The following is a 13,503-nucleotide window of genomic DNA, read 5'->3' on the forward strand; positions in this document are numbered from 1 at the left end:
TTTTAAAACTTACTTCAGCTCTGGGGCTGAAGTAAGTTGGTCGGCGCGGGATCCCCGGCACAGCAGCAAATGGCCGCTGTGCCAGGGCATCTGACCCTGCCCCACATCGCCCCCGGACCGCCCTGCCCCTTTTTGCCAGCCCCAGGACTTAGGCATCCTGGGGCTTTATGCGCGTCGCAGGGCCTTTTGAAAATAGGCCTGGCTCGCCTAAACTTTTGAAAATCCGGCCCACAGTGTAGGAAAGCACTGCGGTGCCCCGAGTTTAGAGGGCCCGACCCCAGCTCCCAGCTGCACCTGATAGCAGGGCGTGAAGTTGGAGGCCGGGCGTCGCTATCTCTTTTAAAGGCGGGGCGGGGCAGTTTAGGGAAGGAGCGCGAGCCAGACCCCGGAAAAGAGCAGGGAAAGCTGACGTCACTGTGACAGGTGTGCTTGGAGCGTGAGGGAGAGGCGGAGTCTATTTCTAGGCTGGCGTCAGTGTAGAGAGCGAAAAAAAAAAAAAAAAAAAAGCATGATCCACATTAATCTGCTGGAACATACAGGAAACTTTCTGTGAAGTACCCTCCTGCCCCGCGGAAAGAATGGGGCGTGCTCCCGCTTAACTAGATCGTGGGCGCAGTTTGGTGGTCACTGCCGAGTAGGGACGAGGGCTGCGCTTCGGATCGTTCTTATCTTTCTTCTGCAACTTCCTAAACAGTCGCGGCCCGCAACTGCAGCAGAAACTGCAAATAATTTATTTGCTTGTTTTTGGGTTGGTTTTTTTTTTTAATCGCAAGTCCCTGGACAAAGGAGCAGTTACGATAACGCTTCCTCTAAAAGGTAACTACAAGGTTTCCCCCTCTCTCATCCCAGTTGTTTGCAAAATATGACGGATAGATCTTCCTGTGTAATTCCAGCTGGGCGCTACTTTGTGACGGTCTTAAATGACAGTTATTACCCGCTATCAGCGTGCAAAACACTTTAAACCAGTCTTCCTGCATAATCCTGACCCCCCTCACCACCCCCCACCCCGCAGAAGAGTTTACATTACTGTCTGATCTGTTTTCAGTTAAATTGCCATCCTGCAGCTGGGTGTTTACCGACTGCTGTTAGTGATTTACAGGTGTGCTCTGTGCAACTGGCGTTTTGAAATATTTAGTTCACTATATTGGCCGCGGCCAGCGGCTCTGGCTTCTATCGTATATGAAATTCCTCCTTCATCCCCCCATACTTTCAGATTTATACTGTGATAAGATCAGTCACTTTCGATCAAGCTGCTGCAACTTGGCTGTTTCATTCTTTGTTTTTTCTCTCTTCTGTGACTAAACAGAATTCTCCCCTTCCAGCTTTAATAATTTTCGAAGGAAGTGTAATGGATGTATAAAATGCTTTCAGTCTCAACAGGAATTGCTGAGTAGAGAAGCAGGCAGGGTTGACTGATTTTAATATTTCAGAAACCTAGGCTACTTGCTCTCTTTTCTACCCCGTTCTCTCTTTCTTCTCATATGTGCTTCGGATCCTCCCAAACATGTTGGGAATTGCTGGAATTCCAGTCTTCTAAACTGCACAGCACAAGCGATAAGAGGATGGCTTAATGGCTAGAACCTTAGTACAAATCGGAAAAGATATAAGGGTTGTTGCTAACTCTTTGTACCCTTGGCTAAATAATCGCCTCCCTTAGCTTCAGCCATTATCAAACAGGAAGGAACAAGGCTGCTTCCCTTTTTCCTAACTCCTTTGGGAGAATGCCATGTTCTTCAGGCACAATAAATGTATTGCTAGGTCACCAATTCAAGAAAGTAATTATAGATAACTTAAGATGTGCCTTTACTGGGTCAGCTTTAAAGGTCCAGAAAGTGACCATTCCTGCCTCGGACAGTGGTCACTTCAGGCCACTAGGAAGCACTTCACCGATCCCAAAGAGCAGATCCACTTCCTGATGCAGCAGGAAAGGATCCTGTAGCAAGCACCTGCTCTCCAGGCGATGCATTGTCCTTTTGCACCAAGGATATCTCCCCAAGGCCTACTGCCCAGGAGGGGTTAGGTCGGCCATCATAGTTGGTGATTCGATTATTAGGAATGTAGATAGCTGGGTGGCGGGTGGGCGTGAGGATCGCCTGGTAACATGCGTACCTGGTGCGAAGGTGGCGGACCTCACACGTCACCTAGATAAGATTTTAGATCGTGCTGGGGAGGAGCCGGCTGATGTGGTACATGTGGGTACCAACGACATAGGAAAATGTGGGAGGGAGGTTCTGGAAGCCAAATTTAGGCTCTTGGGTAGAAAGCTTAAATCCACAACCTCCAGGGTAGCATTCTCTGAAATGCTCCCTTTTCCACGCATAGGTCCCCAGAGGCAGGCAGAGCTCCGGAGTCTCAATGCGTGGATAAGATGATGGTGCAAAGAAGAGGGATTCGGTTTTGTTAGGAACTGGGGAACTTTTTGGGGAAAGGGGAGTCTCTTCCGAAGGGATTGTCCTCCTTAACCAGGGTGGAACCAGACTGCTGGTGCTAACTTTTAAAAAGGAGAGAGCAGCTTTTAAACTAGAACAAAGGGGAAAGCAGACAGTCGCTCAGCAGCGCATGGTTCGGAGATAGGTATCTTCATAGGATACTAATGATGCATTAGAATTAGGGCATCCCGACAGTGAGGTTCCAATAATAAGAAAAGTAGTCCAAGTGCCTGTAACTAAAAACTCAGCTGAACTAAAAAAAAATTCTAACTTACCCCTATCAATTAAAAAGCAGAATGAAAATACAAACAAAAAACAAACTTTGAAATGTTTGTATGCTAATGCCAGAAGTCTAAGAAATAAGATGGGAGAATTAGAATGTATAGCAGTGAATGATGACATAGACTTAATTGGTATCTCAGAGACATGGTGGAAGGAGGACAACCAATGGGACAGTGCTATACTGGGGTACAAATTATATCGCAATGACAGAGAGGAGCACCCGGGAGGAGGTGTGGTGCTTTATGTCCGGGATGACATAGAGTCCAACAGGATAAGCATCCTGCATGAGACTAAATGCAAAATTGAATCTTTATGGGTAGAAATCCCTTGTGTGTCGGGGAAGACTATAGTGATAGGAGTATACTACCTTATACCTGGTCAAGATGGTGAGACTGATAGTGAAATGCTAAGAGAAATTAGGGAAGCTAACCAAATTGGTAGTGCGGTAATAATGGGAGACTTCAATTACCAAAAACAACAAAGTGGAAACCGAAATAATATATTAATCTTAGCCTTGAAAGGTGTCAGCAAGCCTGACGTTGTGTAACTTCAATAGTAACCAACCGGTCTTCTAATCATTCACCTTCAAAAAAATCTTTTAATTCAAAAAACATTTTTTGTTATCTTTATATTATTCTAAAAAAGTTCTCTGTTTTCAAAACAATGTATATCAGAAGACTCTTTAATACTGTTATCAAAAACAGCCCAACACGGCTGGTGTTTCGCGATATAGCTTCCTCAGGGGCATGCGAATATCTTTGCATAGAGCCATAAGGGTTTCACCATCTCAAAATGGGCACTGTGTCTCAATGCCTCTTCCGTTTTCAGTGAAACCAGAGAATACTACTCAAAGGATTTGAATTGGGCACTGCTGAAAAGAAGCAAACTCCAGATTGCACACCTTGATCTAACAGCAGGAATGGAGGACAAGCTGTGCTGTTAGTGCTAATGGTATCGTTGTCCCATCAATCATTAGAGAAGGCTTATTGAAGCACTGGTATGAGGAGTATCTTTCAGACACTTCCAGTGTGATAGGGTCACTGACCAGATAAGCATAGATTGTTTGTTTGTAATACTTGTAACTAAAATCTGAGTAACCTGTCTGTGCCCTGTGAAAAATACTGATGGCTTGTAACTGTTCTTTGGCACACCTCCCTACATCAAAATATGAGACTAACCGTGCATAACTACTTGTGTTAGGGCGTCAATTGAAAAAAAATACAGGAGCAAGTACCAGCAGATCAATGGACTAGTATTAGGAAAGCTACATATATCCCCACACGTAACATTAACAGGCCGATACAGAAAGAAATGAGGGAGAGTGGGCACTTCGTGTTGAGAGACCGCTTTCCTGACGTGCGCCCAGCCACCTCTCCTGGGTGTGCAATTCAGTACTTAAATGAGGGGTTGTGCTAATAAGGAGGAGCTAGGGACAATAGAGCTTCCCTAGCACCTCCTTATTAGCAGTAGAGGTGGCTGTCAGCGGGTCCAGACAACTGACGCATCTGTTTCCGAACCCGCTGATAGCCACGGGTTAGGAAAACGGACATCAGTAAAATTGAGTGACTGTTTTGCTAACCACTGACTGGCGGGCAGATATCTTTTTACTTTTTTTTTTTTTCTTAATTTATTTAATTTTTGGTGGTTCCAACTTAATATTACTTTTCCGGGTTGCTTGGCTGCACATTTTACTTTCGGTATCCTGGGGACTAACTAATAGACTCATCAGCATGCATTTGCATGTGATGAGCGCTATTCGTTTTTGCCGGGGGTGGGGTGGCTGCGTTTTTTCGATGCACTAAACCCCTTCCTGTATGAGGGGTAATAAGACGCATGCTAAACGATTGGCCTGTTAAGTGTTACCTATAGAAAGTAAAACCAATTAGGGAAGGTCATTATTGCAGATGCTTGACTGACAGACTATCTCCTAGGTTATAATTCAATCATTCTGGTAATAGTTCTTCAAAAGTGTTATCTTGAAGGGTCTGGATGGTTGCTGAACTGCATTTTGGCATATGATTCAGATTTTGTTCTTGAACCTTGAGTTGGCTGCGAACAAGGTCTGACTGTTACTGAAAGCAAAGTGGCAGTTGTAAGAGAACTGATGAGGTAGGGATGTGCAGAAGGGATGGATTCGGTATTCGTATTCATCGGGACCCAAATACGTTGCATTCGTTTTCATAGGGGGAAACCCGATTCGTCCATTAGTTGAATTCGGTATTGGTTTTCCATTAAAGTTGGAAAAACAAAAAAAAAAAACCCTTCCCAACCCTTTAAATTTAATTAACTACAACCCCCCCCCCCCCCCCAAGACTTGCCAAAAGTCCCTGGTGGTCCAACGGGGACCTGGAGCGATCTCCTGCACTCGGGCCGTCTGCTGCCGATATTCAAAATGGTGTGCTACCATGTGGCAGGGGCCGACCAATGGCACCGGTAGCCCCTGTGATATAGTAAGGGCAAAGGCTATCGGCACCATTTTGAATACTGGCAGCCGACGGCCTGAGTGCAGGAGATCGCTCCAGGACCCCTGCTGGACCACCAGGGACTTTTGGCAAGTCTTGGGGGAGGTCAGGAGGGTGGGGGTTTTATTCGTTGTTGATACATTGCATTCGTGGGGGTTTGCCATACGTTTCGGAAACCCACGAATGCAACGAATAGGTACCTATACGTTGCAGATTGCGCATTCGTTCAAAACGAATGCACATCCCTACTGAAGGGCAAAGCTGATAAGTTTGATTTCTACACGATAAGCCACCTTATTCACAACATCCATTAATATCTATCTTGTGAAACTCCCATAAGTATAAAAATTACTGTATCATGATCAGATATTTTATAGTTGTGCCTTCAACTTAGGATGTTACTCGAAACTACTCCACCTTGTCTGATTCATAGTTTCTGCCCTAGATTGGAAAACAAAAAGTTTGTTTACTTGTCAGTGAATGCTTCTTCATTCTTTAATCTTTTCACGTTAAGATTAACACGGCAGCTGTATGAAAATTCTGCATGTTTTGTGCCAGGTAAATTACATTTTCCAAGGGAGTTTTGTGGGATGTCTTTGTTTGTTTGCTTGATAAACTCTCTTCCATTCACACACTCCATCCGCCACTTTTTTCCAGCAGGAGATGGTTTGCTGGCTGCAGGTTTGTACCTGTAATAGGACAAGAAAAACTGGGGCTCGGAAGCAGTTCCATAGGAGAGATGTGGGAGAGAGAAGGATGAGGGTTTCAAGATTCTTTGTATGTGAAATCAGTTTGTGTGGGATACTTGTATAGCTACATTTCAGGATTGCTGTGATAAGTATACTTGGGAATTACCCAAAAAATTGTTGTTCATTTTATGTAAAACACACAACACGTACTAATATAAATACCTAATGTGAGTGAGCATTAAATGTTCAAAAAAATATATTTTTATGATTTTTATAAATTTGAGGCATCAAATGTGGAGCTTCGTCAGTTTTAACTGATGAAGTATTCCAACCCTTGACATCTGCCAGTCTTTTATGTTGCTTTTACATTTCTGAAGAATTTTTTGAAACATCGAAGTCGGGACTTGCAGTGCAGTCAAATTGTCCTTATGGAAAGATGCTGCTGAAATTTGGTGAAATCTTATGGCTGGTGACTTTGAAGAAGATTCCAAGTTAAGTACTGATTTTTCATTGACTGACATTTGGGGCATCTCGGTTTTTCATTTTAAAATGGTTGGAATTTGTTTAAGAGATTTTTTTGTACCCTATTTAAAAGCAACATTTAAGACTGGCTTATGACAAGGAGTGGAATACTTCATCAGTTAAAATCTTTATTGATGAAGCTCCATGTTTGATGCTTAAAAAATGTATAAAAATCATACAGCTTCTGTAACTGGACACTAGATAACTTTATGCAGGGCAAAAGTTGGAGTGTAGCTCTTGCAAAACCTAGCATAATGAAATGTCTCAACCCACTGAGGTACAAAATGTTAGCAAAAAGTTTACCTTCCTGAAAAGCAGGTAGAGTTCTACTGACTTTATTAGTCCTGGAGAAAGCTGGTGTTATGAGACCGTTTCAAGTATCAATACAGATGTAGTACATGAGCTTTCAAGACCTTGCAGATCTCTTCTCCTTGCAGATGTCTCAAAAGCTCATGTACATCACTTTTTAAGTCCTAGAAAAGGTGTCTCAACCTACAAAGACTGAGAAGTAGGTCACTTCTGATTGCAACATCAGCTTGATTCTTTTACTTTCAAACATGTCTGCAGTGATAGTTGGTAGGAGGAGGTACCATGTACTGTTTACAGAAACAGATCAGGAACAAAAAGGGAACAGGAGTAGTAGTATAGTTGGGTTTAGCAACCCCATGAGCAGAGCCAGTGCAAGGGTAGTGGGTGTCCTAGGCAACTTCTGCCTTGCACCTCCCCCCCCCCCCCCCATTTGCACTGTGGCGTGCCACGCTTCTCAGGGCTGCGAGCAGCACGCGCTGCTTGTGATCTGACTAATCTCTACTCTTTGCCATGAGCGGCTCCGCTCTCAGCACCACCTGGCTGCTCTTTGGTGGCCCCCCAAGGGTCAGCACCATAGGCGCCCACCTAAGGTCACCTAATGAATGTACCGGCCCTGCCCATTTCCTAGAATATATAAACTCATGCCACCATTTTAGAGTGTGGACTCTTCAGGTATTCTTTTCTAGATCAGCATGTCTCCATGCTGGCTCCTGTTTGGTTATTTTCTTAGGAAATGACCCTTGGGTCTCTAGGGATGAGACCTGGCCAGGGAAAAAAAGATAAAGGATGCCCTTGCCTAACCTTACCATGTCCTTGGGATCCTTTGATTTTTTTTTCCAGAGGGAAGTTCTCACCCTTCTTTTCTCTATCCATAGTTTCCCTTTTCTTTAAGGTAGTTTATTTTTATACCATGCCTGTATCCTAAGGCCCACAGGGGCTCAGTGTGTTTCCGTGTTGAAGAGGAGATGGTGTCCTTCACAGAGAGAGAACCTATGAACTACTGTTCATTCCTGGAAAGGAATGAATCCATATTTATTTCTGGGGAAAAGGAGAGAAATTGGGAGGAGAGAAAATCTGTGGCATTCATCCAGTGTAAACCATATCCACATCACCAAGATGTTGAGAGGAGTAAAAGGGATGCCTTTCTGGTACCAACAGGGAACTAAGGAGAATGTTCATAATCTTAGTCCAGTTCCATCAATGGGACTAGACTTAAGCACACTTAAAATGGAAAAATATTATTCTATCTATCAAATTCTGGCAGGAAGCTCCAAAACTACCACATTAGTTGCAATGGATCAGGAATGAGAAATGTCAATTGATTCTTACTGATATCAAATTGAAATCTTAGTTACAAATTTTATTAAAAGATATGGAGCTGTAAAAATGGACTGTAAATAAGAACCTATAACTGACATTTTTATTCTTTCATCACTTATCAGTAAGAGTTAAATTGGAAACCAAATCAGCTTCCAGCATGTTATTGGTGCTGGTGGTAACTCTAGCATCAGCAGTTTGGGAACAGCCAGAGGAAAAAGGCATGGAATGGCTGCCCTATGAGGAAAGGTTAAGGAAGTTAGGGCTCTTCAGTTTGGAGAAGAGACGACTGGTGGGGGGATATGATAGAGGTCTACAAAATCATGAAAGATCTTGAACAAGTTAATGTAAATAGATTTATTCTCTCAGATAATAGGACCAGGGGACACTCCATGAAGTTAGCAAATAGTTCATTTAAAACAAATCAAGAATTATTTTTCACTCAATGCATAGTTAAGCTCTGGAATTCATTGCCAGAGGATGTGGTTATGGCAGTTAGTATAAATGGGTTTAAAAAAGGTTTGGATAAGTTCTTAGAGGAAAAATCCATAAACTGCTATTAATTAATAAGTAATAGTAGCTTGAAATTTAATGTTCAGGTACTTGTGACTTGGAGACAGGATACTGGGCTTGATGGACCCTAGGTCTGATCCAGTATGGCATATCTTATGTTCTTATGAGGCAAACTCTAGCTGTTCCTTAATTGCAGTTTTACAGTGAGATTGAGAAAAGTGCACAGCAAAACAAACAAAACAGGCATCTTGCCTTGGAGTTCAGGTCTCTCACAATTCACACAGTGCAGTATAAAGTAAAACAAACAATCGGGCCGATACAGTAAGGAGCGATAGGAAGAGGTGCGTTAGTGCCGGGCGCACCCGCGTTTGCCGCATGCACTGTCCGGCTCACCTACCGCTCGATACTGTATTAAAATGGCATGCAAATGCAAGCCGCGTCCAAGAAGCGTTAGGCCCGTGCAATCCATTTTACTGTATACAGCGCCTATACAGTAACCTGGGTGCGCTGGTACCTGTCATTTCAAATGACAGGTACCAGGAAGTGGATGGTTCTCCTACACTCGGGTCCTCTCTCCCCCACTCCCGAAGCAAGGCGCAGAGCGAAAATTAAAACAAAAGTGAATAAAGTGTAATAAAAATAAACTTACTGCATGTGAATTTTCTTTGAACAGTCCTCTCTCTCCTCCTCCCAAGGCATGCACCGCGGCTCCCGGGGACAACCGGCGGGCGTGCGTTCATCCGAGCGGGAGCCGGCGGCGAAAGCGGCTTCCAGCAGCCCCTGCCGGCGAAGGTGAATGAATGAATGTGCGTCTGTGTGTGCAATTTGGGCGCTCAAGGCGTGACGTCACGACGTTTGGCGTCACGGCGTGTGACATCGGCGTTCGCTAATGCACTTCCTTGAGCGCCCAAATTGCATTCATTCACCTTTGCCGGCGGGGGCTGCTGGAAGCCGCTTTGGCTCCCCTGCTCCCGCCGGCGAAGGTGAATGAATGCACGCCTGTGTATGCCTGTGCCTGCAATTTGGGCGCTCAAGGCAGTGCATTAGCGAACGCCGACGTCACACACCGTGACGTCAAATGTCGTGATGTCACACCTTGAGCGCCCAAATTGCAGGCACAGGCGTGCATTCATTCACCGCTGGCGGGGGCTGCTGGAAGCCGCTTTCGCCGCCGGCTCCCGCCCGGATGAACACACGCCCGCCAGCGAAGGTGAGTGAATGCACTTCCGCCTGGATGAATGCACGCCCGCCGGCGCGTACGGGCGTGCATTCATTCACTCACCTTTGCTGGCGGGCGTGCATTCATCCAGGCGTACGGGCGTCCATTCATCCACCTTCGCCGGCGGGGGCTGCTGGAAGCTGCTTTCGCCGCCGGCTGCCCCCGGGAGGCAGGGAAGCCGCAGTGCGTGCCTCGGGAGGAGGGGAGAGAGGACTGTTCAAAGAAAATTCACATGCAGTAAGTTTACTTTTATTACACTTTATTTACTTTTGTTTTAATGACATGTCGAGCCGATTTTCGCCTTGCTTCGGGAGGGGGGGATTTTGACCGGAGCCTGCCTATTGCTGTCGCACCACACTAACGCCAGGGTAAGGGTCCCGGAGATGAGGGGGTCGTTTGCCCATGAAATTTCGTCTCTCTGACCTGACGCTCCACACTAACGCAGGGGTAAGGGTAGGCAGTTAAATTAGCAGGTTAAACGCGCGGCAAAACTGCAGGTTAAAAGGCGATAGTCGGGGCGCACGTTACTGTATGGGAGGGAATAGCTAATCCGATCGTTTACATCTCATATACATGCTGCGGGCGGAAAGGGTTACCGGTTGATTTAAAGAAGCGGTAAGGATGAGTTAAAAAGGATAGTGAATTGCGGGTTGGACTTGCGCGGCCAAATTGTGAGTTAGAAGCGGGTTAGAAGCAGGGTAACCGCGGCCGCGCTTTACTGTATCGGCCTGAATGTAAGCAGCTCACCTTGACTTCAGGCAAGTCCCAGTCCTAAACAAAGCAGGCCTTTAACATACTGTCAGTGTCAAACCTTAAACTTAGCAGGTCTTCTCAAACGGTGGATCTCCCTTCACCCAGGGATTCCCTGTGGGTCTCAATCTTAAGAAGGACTGCCCGATCCCTTAAGGTAGTCTGGGGGAGTTTTCTGTGCACTCCTTCACAATGCCATATACAAGAGCATTTAATGTGGAATGTATTTGGATGCTCACTTCAGTATAGAACCACGCTCGGGGCTTAAAAGAATCTTCCTTCCAACAGGAAATCATGAACATCAGATTTGGCTTATCAGGCAATGACTTTAACAGCTTAAATCTTAAATTGAGGTGTAGGATGCTAGCCCGGGATTTGTTTTTTGTCTGAAAAAGTGTGTTCATAGGCATTGCTTTACAAGTCGTCATGATCTGGAAGTTCTTCAGCTTGCTGTTTCACGCATACATGTAGTGCCATCACTTAGATTGCTGTATCTTACTGTTTTTTTCCACTTCAGGTACTTTTTAAGGAAGGGATATTTTTACTCCAAGAGCAGTGAAATTGTAAAAAGCCTTTCATCAACACAAATTGGCTGTCTGAAACTTGCCCATCCCCCAATGCAATGTATGTGGTGTTCCTCTTATACTTTCCCTTTTGCAAACTTGGTGCAAAGACCACAGGAAAAAAAACTACCCATGGACTTTGCACCAATGAGGAGACTTTGAAAATTACTTCCTCTTTACCAACAGAACTATTTGTGGTTACAAATTAAACTGGTTTGGTTTTTCGAGTCTGCTGATCCAGTGATTCAGATTGGAAGATGGAAGGGATTTAAATAACTGAAGATGTAGTGTGCTTTTTGTTTGCTTGCCCTTGCCTTCCCTTGTCAAGAGCTGCTAGGCAACTTGAAGAAGCTTGCTTGATGGACCTTTTGGGTTTTTTTTTTTCATTCTGGTCCTCTAAGAGGCAAATAGAAGCTGAATATCTGGCTTTCTCCAAGGACAAGCAGGTTCCTGAAGTCCTCACCTATGGGCAACATTTGCTGATGGAACCCAGGCTGGAGCTTTTCGTAAGCTCAAAACATGAAATGGGAAAAAGCTCTGCTGAGCTTGTTCAGATCTTGTGGGGTATGCCTAGGGTCCCCCTCAGTTCTTTTTTTTCAGTGGAGCCAATGGTCCGTTCTCAGCTCATGGAAGAGAATTGCAATTTTCTCTAATCTACTTTTTTTTTTTTTTTTTAAATCGCGGATGCCTTTCCCTTTGCCCTTTTTGCCAGATTTTTTTTTTTTTTTTGACATTTTAAATCTTAAATGTTTGTCTCAGCCCTACTTGAGACCTAGTGATCCTAAGAACTTAGTCAAGCTTTATTTTTCCACTATTGATTCTCTTGATTTCACTGCAGCTGTCCCAAAAGGAACCAAAGGCTAGTGGCTTCAGCAAGTGCTCCCTGTGCAGCTGCAAGAATGTCTGTGTGATTGTCTAGGGGGAAGGACAGGACATTTGTTTTCAGCTCTTGTTGATTGATGACTCCAGAGGATGTCATTTAGAGCTCATGGAGAAGTTCTTGGGGTCTAAGACTGACCATACATTCAGACATTGAAAAAACCCAATCTGTACCGAATGTTGGTTCATCACTAACAAAGGAACATTGGTAAGGGCTTCGGAGAGACTTTTGTCTTAACTCTTCCTGCCTGTTGAAAGCGAAGGGTTTGGTTTCCTCAGTACCAACACTGGGGAACTCAACATCTGTGCATTGAGTAAAGGTGAAGAAGCATCAATATTGATCCTCATTGGTGTGCGATGCTCAAAGCAGGGACATACTATCTGTAGCTGAATGACTTCTGGACCCAGATGCATTATTACCATTTGAGCATCCAGGCCTGCGAACTTCACAGGATCTCCAGCAAATACCATTCACCCTACTTAAAGAGAAAATCTGGAAAAGAGATTAACATGTAAACTAGCACAGTTCTGGTTTTCTAACTGTCATCCCAATACAGTCTGGTGCTTTTCTTGTGGAATACACCTGAGATGTCTTTGAAAAGCCAATAGGTTTGAATTGTCAGGGTTTCTGAATTTTGGTGTTGGTAAATTAAAAATTAGTCTTCTATGAAATTCCTAACCATAATAAAATTGTTCTTTAGTTTTTTACACCAGTAAAAACAAATCCAACACTATTATGTACAGTTCTCTTAGATAGCTCAAGGATTCAGTGAAGCTTGGATTTATCTAATTTTGGACATGCGAGTACTTTATGCTGGAGTATAAAGCTTTGAGCCTCAGATCATCCCATCCTGGGAAGATTCCCCAGAGATTTTACAGTGGTGGCAAGATGACAACTTTTTTAGATGTGAATGTTTGGATGTGCAGTACATGGAGAGACAAATGGAATTCCAGAAATTATAAATACTGGATTTTCTTTATCAGCTGTTTCATTTCATCATTCTGTCTTAAGTAAAAATACTGGCAATGCAAATCTTGCATGGAGTTGATTCTTCATCTACTATTCCCCTGTGTGTTGAGGAAGAGATCTACCATCAGTAGGGCCTATGAACTGTATTTCTCTGCACCCCCCCCTCCCCCGTGTCTACTTAACAGAACCTGCAGAGCCATTCCACATACTCCAAGGTCTACAGTTTCTCTTTCAGTTCAAAGGTGGGAGCACAGAGCAGCTCCTCTATATTGGATACCACGGTCCAAGAAGTACAGTGCCTCCCTTTCAGTCCCAAGGAAGAAAAGACTTAGCTTCTTAATGCTTTATGAGCAATTTAACAGGCTCCTTTCAGAAATGTATATACAGTCAACATTTTCCTGGCTGGCATGTAATAAATGATTTCCACTATAACTCGTTCAGTTCTGTTGGCTATCAAAATGCTTTACCTCACCAGAACTCCTATACTGGTTTAATTTCTCACTGCATGCAGCTACCTCCTTACTCGGCCCTCATGCAGAGGAGTGACACACACAGCATTAGTCAGCATCTTAATAGTAATGAGTGATCCTGGATGAGAT

At 44.2% G+C, this 13,503-nt stretch overlaps 1 protein-coding gene across 4 annotated transcripts in view; it reads left to right on the forward strand.

Annotated features, from left to right (window-relative positions):
- Positions 1-459: 459 nt before the first annotated feature.
- The window catches only part of LOC115088241 (sterile alpha motif domain-containing protein 12-like), a 98,527-nt gene continuing 85,483 nt past the window's right edge, over positions 460-13,503 (forward strand). For 2 of the 4 annotated variants that reach the window (XM_029596323.1, XM_029596324.1), the window contains exon 1: positions 460-816. The gene's annotated coding sequence lies outside the window, so the exon portion shown is untranslated. Of the gene's footprint in view, positions 817-5,712; positions 5,732-13,503 lie in introns of those variants that run through there. The other 2 variants (XM_029596320.1, XM_029596321.1) reach the window with 2 other exon arrangements.

Source organism: Rhinatrema bivittatum, chromosome 3 (assembly GCF_901001135.1).
Source record: "Rhinatrema bivittatum chromosome 3, aRhiBiv1.1, whole genome shotgun sequence".
Taxonomy (NCBI): Eukaryota; Metazoa; Chordata; class Amphibia; order Gymnophiona; family Rhinatrematidae; genus Rhinatrema; species Rhinatrema bivittatum.